Source organism: Haematobia irritans, chromosome 3, assembly GCF_050003625.1.
Source record: "Haematobia irritans isolate KBUSLIRL chromosome 3, ASM5000362v1, whole genome shotgun sequence".
NCBI classification, from domain to species: Eukaryota; Metazoa; Arthropoda; class Insecta; order Diptera; family Muscidae; genus Haematobia; species Haematobia irritans.
The window spans coordinates 52900701-52911397 of NC_134399.1; the positions used below are offsets into that span (position 1 = coordinate 52900701).

The 10697-nt window shown below is 33.2% G+C and overlaps 1 long non-coding RNA gene across 1 annotated transcript; it reads right to left on the reverse strand.

The window, feature by feature from the left end:
* Positions 1-9302: 9302 nt before the first annotated feature.
* On the reverse strand, positions 9303-9885 carry LOC142232424 (uncharacterized). The gene is made up of 2 exons (XR_012721122.1): positions 9550-9885; positions 9303-9480 (listed from the first exon to the last, which is right to left on the reverse strand). It is a non-coding gene; the product is annotated as an uncharacterized LOC142232424 (long non-coding RNA).
* Between the last annotated feature and the right edge of the window lie 812 nt (positions 9886-10697).

A 10697-nucleotide genomic window follows, 5' to 3' on the forward strand; every position in this document is an offset into this window, starting at 1 on the left:
ACTCAGAAAAAATTTCGTTTCCACATTATACAGTAGATAAAAGATATAACAAAGTCCGAAGAACCACAACATTCCTCATTTTATCAATTAAAACATTTAAGAAGTATTAAAAGAACAGAACTGTTCTTGTATTTACTTATCAAAAATTAATATAAAAGCATTATAACGTATTTTATAGGAAATATGTTTTAAAAGTATTGTTGGCGTGATTGTCAAATTAGTCTATTATCAGTTTTTTTTTCATATAAAGGCCGGTACTCTGTTCGGTTTTCGCGTTGAAACTCCATACAAAACCAAAAAATGCGAAAAATTTGCAAAATTTTTTCCATTTGTGATACTTTGTTTTTTCGTGTTGAAAAACTGACGTTTATAGCACGGCGCCATTTGCAATGTGAATTAAGAAATAATTTATTTATTAAAAACTATTTGTGCGGGTTTATAAATCAAACACGGACCATATTTTTGTTCCGAAACTATACAAAGGATCAAAGGAATAGCAGATCAATTGCCCAAGGAAAAATAAAATGTTATTTTGTAAAAACAAGCAACAACCACCAACTTAATCCAATATCGCTCCCTGTAAAATAGCGCTCCAAGCTACCTAAAAAAACGCCGTTTTCTATGTGCGAAATAATGGTTTCCATAAAAATTTTTCGCAAGAATGAACATAGTACCGGCCTTAAACGATTTTTACATCAATCCTTTTTTCCTATTAAAAATACATGGCGGTTTGATAAACAATCTTACACGTTTTTTTTCTCATATGAGATGTGCTTATATCCGCTACCAACTGTATCCATAACTATGACTACAAATAATGAGAAATTGTAAAAATAAAAAATGTTGTCGAAAATGTCTTCTTATATTATAGTTTGTAAACTCAAAATTTTACCCATTGACTTCTATTACGTTCTCACTAGGCACGAAATCTCGACGTTTAGAACTAAAATTTCTTTACAAATCTCAAATGTTCATACAAAATATTTTTTGATTTAGAGTTCCATATGTGAACACGCAGAGATCTAAAATGAGAATTACTACAGAGTAACAAAAAGCGAAATTTTAGTATACGACAGTAAAATAATTTTGAATGAGATTTTGTTGAAATCCACAATAAATATTAACAACTTTATTTGTATGTAGAATCTGCTGATACTCAACAAATTTGTCTATTGAACATGGGACATTTGTTGTTGAAATGTGTTTGTAGATGCTTCACAGAAGAAATAATAGAAATATTCTGAATTTTCAACAAATTGCTTTGTTGCGAAAATAGTTGACTGCTATCGATATGAAAACAAAAACAAAAATACAAGATTGCACCCAAAAAAAAGTGACCCCACCGTGGAAGAAAATGTAGGTTTATATTAGAAAATTTTAACTAAAACAGTTTTCCAATTGCAACATGTTACAAATATGTAAGTTAATACTCTTTTTCAAATTGAAGAAAATTTGTTAAAAATAATTAATTTTTTTCTGTTGTTTAAGAAAAATTCATATTTTGGAAGAAAAAATTGGATTTAAAAATTGTTAAAATGTCTTTAGCGCTGTACGAAGTTCGAGACAGGTACAATTTTAGTAAAATTTACTCATTTGAGAGACTTATGAACTCAATTTAAGCAAATTTCTGTCATTTTAGGAATATATGAACTATTTTATTTTTTAGTAATTGTGCACTATATTTGTATACAACTTTTTTTCTTATTTTTAGATCATGTCATTAAAGTTCATATTGTCATTAAAGCTCATATTGTGCAAAATTTAACTAAAATCGACTAATCTCCATTAACTAAAATAAAGTTCAGTTGGCATTAGAGCCCCTTTTTTTCTGGGTGTGTTACGCGCACATCGCTGAGAATATGTACGAAAGCTAAAAGAAGTATGCGGAGAATACCGTTAGAACAAAACGAGTATGAGCACATGCACGTGTATGATAGCAAGCAAAGAGCTCACTCATCAGAGAATACAGAAAGACATTTATAAATGTCTGTGAAAAATTTATTTTTTTTCAATATGGTAGTTTCTTAAATGTGTTTTTGTATGAGATAAAGAATAAAACCATATTATTGTTACGAATTTGATAATTATAGATTTAAGTTTATTTAAATTAGTTTCCGTTAATTTAAAATTTCAAATTGTAACGATAAAAATTCGCTATCACTTGTTGGAATCATCTATTCATTTTCTAGTACTTTCCTTAATTTCTTTTATGTTCTTTTGTTTGCTTATTTTCATATCGAAATGTTAGTTCTTACTCTCTCATAGAATAACAACCCCTTTTCTTTTTTATTTTGCATTCTCATTTCATCTCATTGTCTATTGTCATTGTTGCTGTCCTTCTAGCGTTGTCAAAGAATGTTCTGGCGTTGCCAGAATATTGTAGTGCTACCAGAATGTTCTCGTATTGCCAGACCGTCATATATAAAAGCGCTCGCATGCTGCTAACGAGTTAGTCTTAATTAAAGCGTCAAACGAATAACATCAGTGTGAACGAATTGTAAAGTGAAGTCATAGTAAATAAATTGTAGATTAACGTTATTGAAACGAACAGTGTTTTAATTGTCGGGTAATTAAAAACGCCTAAATATAAAAACGTAACATTATTATCGGGATTAGATTTATTACAATTCTAATTAACTAGAATATATAGCACTGGGTAAAAAGTTGTCAAAATGCTTGCTAGACCCGGGACTACCCAAATTTAAAATTGTCAAACATTTACAAAACTGAGTATAGGATTTTCGACACAAAAATGTTACATGTTCCCCGTCCAAAAATAACATTTTGGTCATATTCCTTCTCTGTGTATACTTAACAAAATATCTCCAAAATTGTTCCGGCAATTTTGCAATTTTGGTGCAATTCAATTTCAATTTATTTTTTTTATCAATACACCAATAAATTTGTTACAGGTCATTGATAGACTCTAACAAACCACAAACAAATTTTTTCGTTCAAATTCAAAAATATTTGTTGAGGATTAAACGTAACGTTCAACAACAAATATTTTGTACTGTTGGATGCTCAACAAATTACTTACAAATTATGTTATTGAGAACACAAATTATTTGTTGCCTTCTGATGGTAACGATTGCTAACAACTTTTTTTGTAATAATGGTTATCAAAAGCACATAGTAGTTTGTTGCAGGAAAATTAACAAATTTTGTTATTGGTTTTCCAACAAAAGTTATTGGTTCTCAAACTTCTTTTTATCTGTGTACAGAAATCTACATATGTCGATTTCTGTCAGCAATTTTTTAGCTATTGGCATCTCTGTTTCTCGCAAGTACTATAAAGGCCAAGTAAACATTACGACCAGCGTTGCCAGGTTAGGGTTTTCCCCCCAAATTTAGGGGTTTTTCACGTTTAGGGGGAATTTTAGGGGTAACATTTATCCCCCAAGATTTTTGGGGGTAAAAAAATATTTTGGACCTAATAAAGTGGAGCAATTCTCAAGCAAACTCGGAACAATTTGGCATGAATTATGAGAAAAAAGAAGCGGAAAGTCAACAAGAAGATCCTAAATACAAGCAAGAATTCAATAGCATTATTTTCGTTATATTTTTCAAAATCTTCTGTTGAAAGGGCATTTTCAATATTTGACACAATTAAAAACAATCGTATTTGCACTTAGCAGCTGAAAGCATTTTAAGAGTAAGCCTGCTTTTTAAATTGATATACATATAGTATTATTACATCCAAAGAAAAAATAATTTCCTCAGGGACGAAATTTTAAACAAACGAAAATCTCTCCTGTTATAAAGTATTTTCTTAAAGAGCAAATTTTATTTACTTCAAACAAAAATTTTTTAGCATCAAAAGAAAACTTAATTTGTCCAAAATTCCGTTTCCCAGAAAAGAAAACTCTTCTTTCAGTATATATATTTGTGTTAAATTTAATTTTTAAATTGTATCACTACGAGATTTTTTCACGAAATTTGGGACCCTTTTTGAACTTTTTACATTCTTAAATTTTTTGGGGGTTTTTGAAAAAATCCTAGAGCAATTTAGGGTTTTTTTTTCTTAAGATTTGGGGGGAAGAATTAAAAATCACCTGGCAACACTGATTACGACTGACGTTTTGTGGAATCGACAGACATGACGTTCGGTATTTTATTAGAGTGTAAGTGATTGCCAGTGGCAGCCAGATAGCTAATGTTTGTCGTTTGTGCTCGTTACTTCGTATGCTATTTTACCGCTGCTATCTACATTGCTCCTTGTTTTTGTTGCGGTTTTAACTTTGCTGTTGTCTGGGATTTTCGCTGCCCGTGCACATTAAAGTTGATTTTTCCGTTGTACTCGTTCTTCTCGTTTCGCCTTTGTTTGTTCTTGGAAGTACGTGTGTATGTATATAACATACATCTGTATGTATTACTAAATACAATACCAAATATGTATACTTGTGAAAGATATTCTGCGGTGTTTTCTCCTTCCCCCTGTTGCCCCCCGTTATCACATAGAATGTCTGTTTGGAATTTTAGCTGCATTACACATACATAAATATATCCAAACTTTCGCGAGTCGAGCTCACTGTCTTGCTGACTGACTCACCCGATGGCCAATTGGTATTCTGCCTTCTTCACATACCATCTCAAATGTATTCATTAATTTTTTGCAATTTATTTTCATTCCTGTTATTTTTATTTTTCTTATCTCTTTTATAATGTCGATGGCTGTCGATATGTGGTGTTGCTAGTATTTTTTTGGTTCTACTACCGATTATTTTTTTCTTTGGGCGTCGTTGGTAGTAGTATGGGGAACATGACAAAGTCATCTTCTAGTTGTTGTTTTTTTTTTTGCTTCGTTTGGTTCTGTAGCGCTATTAAAAAGGTTGTGTACATTTCGACCTATGCTAACCAACGTTCTAACAAGAATTCTGACATGTTAACCTTCAGAGGTTTTGTATTAACTCTGTAACGTAATCACCTGAGGTTGCAATTAGTTTTTTTGTAATAAATAGAATACAAATAAAACAAGGAGGCTACTATTCAAATTTCACATTGGAATTCGATGCAGAAATTTTGTTATGTCTTTATCTGATGAATGGGGTATTACAACTCACTTCACTGCACAAGCAGACCATAGAAAAAGGGTTTTTATTTCGAAAATCGTTACCTTAGAAAAAGTACGACTTGTCACAGTATATATATATATATATATATATATATATATATATATATATATATATATATATATATATATATATATATATATATATATATATATATATATATATATATATATATATATATATATATATATATATATATATATATATATATATATATATATATATATATATATATATATATATATATATATATATATATATATATAAAGGGTGATTTGTTAAGAGCTTGATAACTTTTTTTAAAAAAAAAACGCATAAAATTTGCAAAATTTCATCGGTTCTTTATTTGAAACGTTAGATTGGTCCATGACATTTACTTTTTGAAGATAATTTCATTTAAATGTTGACCGCGGCTGCGTCTTAGGTGGTCCATTCGGAAAGTCCAATTTTGGGCGACTTTTTCGAGCATTTCGGCCGGAATAGCCCGAATTTCTTCGGAAATGTTGTCTTCCAAAGCTGGAATAGTTGCTGGCTTATTTCTGTAGACTTTAGACTTGACGTAGCCCCACAAAAAATAGTCTAAAGGCGTCAAATCGCATGATCTTGGTGGCCAACTTACCGGTCCATTTCTTGAGATGAATTGTTCTCCGAAGTTTTCCCTCAAAATGGCCATAGAATCGCGAGCTGTGTGGCATGTAGCGCCATCTTGTTGAAACCACATGTCAACCAAGTTCAGTTCTTCCATTTTTGGCAACAAAAAGTTTGTTAGCATCGAACGATAGCGATCGCCATTCACCGTAACGTTGCGTCCAACAGCATCTTTGAAAAAATACGGTCCAATGATTCCACCAGCGTACAAACCACACCAAACAGTGCATTTTTCGGGATGCATGGGCAGTTCTTGAACGGCTTCGGGATGCTCTTCACTCCAAATGCGGCAATTTTGCTTATTTACGTAGCCATTCAACCAGAAATGAGCCTCATCGCTGAACAAAATTTGTCGATAAAAAAGCGGATTTTCTGCCAACTTTTCTAGGGCCATTCACTGAAAATTCGACGTTGTGGCTCGTTAGTAAGTCTATTCATGATGAAATGTCAAAGCATACTGAGCATCTTTCTCTTTGACACCATGTCTGAAATCCCACGTGATCTGTCAAATACTAATGCATGAAAATCCTAACCTCAAAAGAATCACCCTTTATATATATAAAGGGTGATTTGTTAAGAGCTTGATAACTTTTTTTAAAAAAAAAACGCATAAAATTTGCAAAATCTCATCGGTTCTTTATTTGAAACGTTAGATTGGTCCATGACATTTACTTTTTGAAGATAATTTCATTTAAATGTTGACCGCGGCTGCGTCTTAGGTGGTCCATTCGGAAAGTCCAATTTTGGGCAACTTTTTCGAGCATTTCGGCCGGAATAGCCCGAATTTCTTCGGAAATGTTGTCTTCCAAAGCTGGAATAGTTGCTGGCTTATTTCTGTAGACTTTAGACTTGACGTAGCCCCACAAAAAATAGTCTAAAGGCGTCAAATCGCATGATCTTGGTGGCCAACTTACCGGTCCATTTCTTGAGATGAATTGTTCTCCGAAGTTTTCCCTCAAAATGGCCATAGAATCGCGAGCTGTGTGGCATGTAGCGCCATCTTGTTGAAACCACATGTCAACCAAGTTCAGTTCTTCCATTTTTGGCAACAAAAAGTTTGTTAGCATCGAACGATAGCGATCGCCATTCACCGTAACGTTGCGTCCAACAGCATCTTTGAAAAAATACGGTCCAATGATTCCACCAGCGTACAAACCACACCAAACAGTGCATTTTTCGGGATGCATGGGCAGTTCTTGAACGGCTTCTGGTTGCTCTTCACTCCAAATGCGGCAATTTTGCTTATTTACGTAGCCATTCAACCAGAAATGAGCCTCATCGCTGAACAAAATTTGTCGATAAAAAAGCGGATTTTCTGCCAACTTTTCTAGGGCCCATTCACTGAAAATTCGACGTTGTGGCAGATCGTAAGTCTATTCATGATGAAATGTCAAAGTATACTGAGCATCTTTCTCTTTGACACCATGTCTGAAATCCCTCGTGATCTGTCAAATACTAATGCATGAAAATCCTAACCTCAAAAGAATCACCCTTTATATACACTTTGACAAGTCGTACTTTTTCTAAGGTAACGACATCAAAAGGAGGTAATTCCTCACGAAAGAGATTCAAGAAACGCAGAAATGCTTTGTTTATCCTAAAGAAGTTAGGATCAGTCGACCCAAGCACGCTGTCGGCTAAACAAAGCGATTGCTTAACATGGGCTCAAGGAATTCTTGAGGCTGGAAAAAGGGAACGATCACCGGATGAGCTGCCATCCTCCAAAAGAGATCAAAGATCGATTGCCTCAGTTGCTAAAGACAGCCTTGTGATGGCTATCATTAATAAAGGAGCATTGGACGGTATGGTTCCAAAGCAAAAATGGGAGGAAATTGAGAATGCTTTGTCTGTCGTCTACTCACAGGTGCTGGAAAAGTTTCCCGGTCCAGATCCTCGTGGTGTACACAGACCCCGGGGAATAAAAGACATATAGATTTCTATACTGATGGCTCCAAATTGAATGGACAAATGGGGTTCGAAGTATATTCTAAAGATCTGGAAATTCGAATAGCGAAAAGATTACCTAATCACTGTAGTGTTTTTCAGGCTGAAATATTGGCAATAAGAGAGGTGGTGAATTGGTTTAGAAGTAATGTTCCAACAAATATTGACATTAATTAATATAGAGACATTAATATATAGAAGGCTTTTATGATGGCCAATATTCGATGGGAGAATTGCAAGGGTTGTAACGACATCAAGCAAATATGGCCCCATTTAAACTTAAACCGCACACTAGATATGGTAGTGTTCTCAAGGCATCAGATAGCACTCCTGATATCTGCTATAACGGGTCGCTGCCTGATCGGCGAATTTGCAAAAACTATAGGTGCGAAGTATAATGACTATTGTATAAGCTGTCATGATGTGGAGGAAAATGAGTGTGAGTGTCCTGCTTTTTGTGTAAGGCGTAAGCGAATTTTAGGAGCATATAGCTTTAGATTACTGGCGGACCTGGAAAACGTTAACTTAAGCAGTTTGTTAATGTTTTTGGAGCAATCTGGTTGGTTCAACAAAAGTAAATAATAGAGAAGGTTCAGTGGTTAAGACTAGAAGTGCCCATATGTAATAGGTACTTTTAGTTAAATGTGGTATCACAATGGACTGAATAGTCTAAGTGAGCCTGAAATTTAATCCGGCTACCACTTTAACCTAACCTAACATACACTGAAAAAAGCTTAGTCAGTTCTAAAGAATCTTAATGGCGTTGACATTGATACCGAGCAAACGAAGCCATCATTTCAGGACGAATTGAAATTGAGGTTTTGCGTACACTCAACAAAGTGAACTCTCTATTTCACAAAAGCCAATTTAACTTTATTTTAGTTCATGGAATTATTATGTTTGGGGAAAGTTTCCTTTACTCTAATAATTTTTTGCGCACGTTAGTTAAATGAACTAAAAAACGGGGAAAATATATATAAAAATTAAGCATATATATTTACTACCCAGCAAAAACTAGGTAACACATCTCATTACATTACCACACGCAGAGAAGAACCATGAGTGTCACAATCATATTCGAAGAGCAAAATAATATGATAGGAGCTATTTTTGCGGCGACCATGTAACATTTTCACCTGCAACCATGTTGGCTCAGTGAACATGGTTCCAAAAAAAATAAAATTGTCCTCATCTAAAATGTTATTATATTGATCAAAATAATTTTGTTTCCATTAAAAGACAATGGTCACGATCTAAAATGTTATGGTATTATGCGCTTTACAGACTATCAGTTATTCCGGACGACAGTGCTCGTGTCGAACATATCCCATATGATGTGCACAATATAAGTTAAGTCCGAAGGCATAATCGATACTGCTGCATGTTTATGGGATCGATAACACATTTACCGATTATTTAGTCATCGCCGACAAATCGCATCGATCCGACACACTGCAAGATTCCTTACAAACACCGACATTCCGTCCGGAATAACTGATAGTCTGTAAAGCGCATTAGTCAGAAATGTGTTTCTTCCAGTTAAAATAACATGGTCACAACCTAAAATGTTTTGATCTTTATGAAAAAACTTTTTTCATCGTCGAAAAAAGGACGCCACTTGAGAAAAGAAAACACAAATTTAACTTTATTTATTGGTTTTTATTCATTTATAAATGAAATCATTGTTTATTTCTATTTATAATGTCGTGCAAATCATATATTTTTACACACTCTATTTTGGTCCAATTTCAACAATAAGTAATCATTCCATATTTACTTCGTGCCCATCAAATGTACTAACTCAGACATCATGTAACTGCAAATAAAAATAAATTATGCAATATGTCAAAATGCGGAACAAAAAACAGGTACACTTTTCAATTACACTTTATTTTTGTTTTGTATTCACATGCAACCACGTGCCACCTCTGAATAAATAAATTAACACAAAACACAGCAATTCCGTATTCTCCGTCTATTGCAATAAACAATCAACACATGACGGACGCGCAAAATGAAAATCGTTTGTACCTGCTCAATGTTTTTATAAAATTCTTTTCGCTGAAAAAAAAAATAAATGGTCACGAAAATAATGTATATGGTCTTTATGGCCATGTAATGGCTCTAGACATGTCTATACGTAAGCTATAAAAATACTTTTTCCCTGCAAAAAAGTAAAAAAAATTGAATGGTTAGGTACGAGATTTTCCCGACCATGTAATGGTCTCAAATTCTCTCATTTAAATAATAGAACATATTTGCGGCATTTGAGAACCATTTAAATGCTTATTGCCAACATATATTTTTCTCAATTACATACTCTAAATAAGCATTAAATGGATGCGGCAACCATGTCCAAACATGTTTTTTCTGTGCGAGCAGGAGTAAGGAGGTCATTACACATTTCGGTGAGTTATAATATCTAACTTGTAATGACAATAATACTTTCTGGTAATTTTCGAATTGTTATTCTCGAAATATAATGCATTTGGCTGCTAATGACGTAATAAAATAGAATAAAGGATGATAACATAAGGTATAATTATTTACTTAAAAAAATCAAAAAGAATATGTAATGTAACGGTAATTCTGAAGATTTTTCCGTAAATAATATTCACGAATTTTTAACAATAATTGTGTTTTAAGTTAATGACAATACCATGTTATCGTGTATGTTTTGGGTTTCTCATGAAAGACTTGCGGGGAATTTTTCCCGTAGGGGTTGTTCTGCATGCAAATTTTTTTAGAGGAATCTTTAATATTTGCAGAACGAAGATTTTAAAACCAAAGTAAATCGTTTATTTTCAATGTATTTCATTCTGTCATATGTATTCTATATGATATGATAAAATATCACGAAAGCCTTCTTAAAAACAAAATTTTAAAATGTATCACAAATTGACCAAGATTTTCCTTCTTCTTGTTGCTAAAAATTGGGGGTTGTTTTAAAGCAGCTGATTTTATGTAAGTTCGAAATGACGGTGGTGCAAGATTTTGAGAAAGCGCATTGAAACTTTTAATTGCGAAAAATGA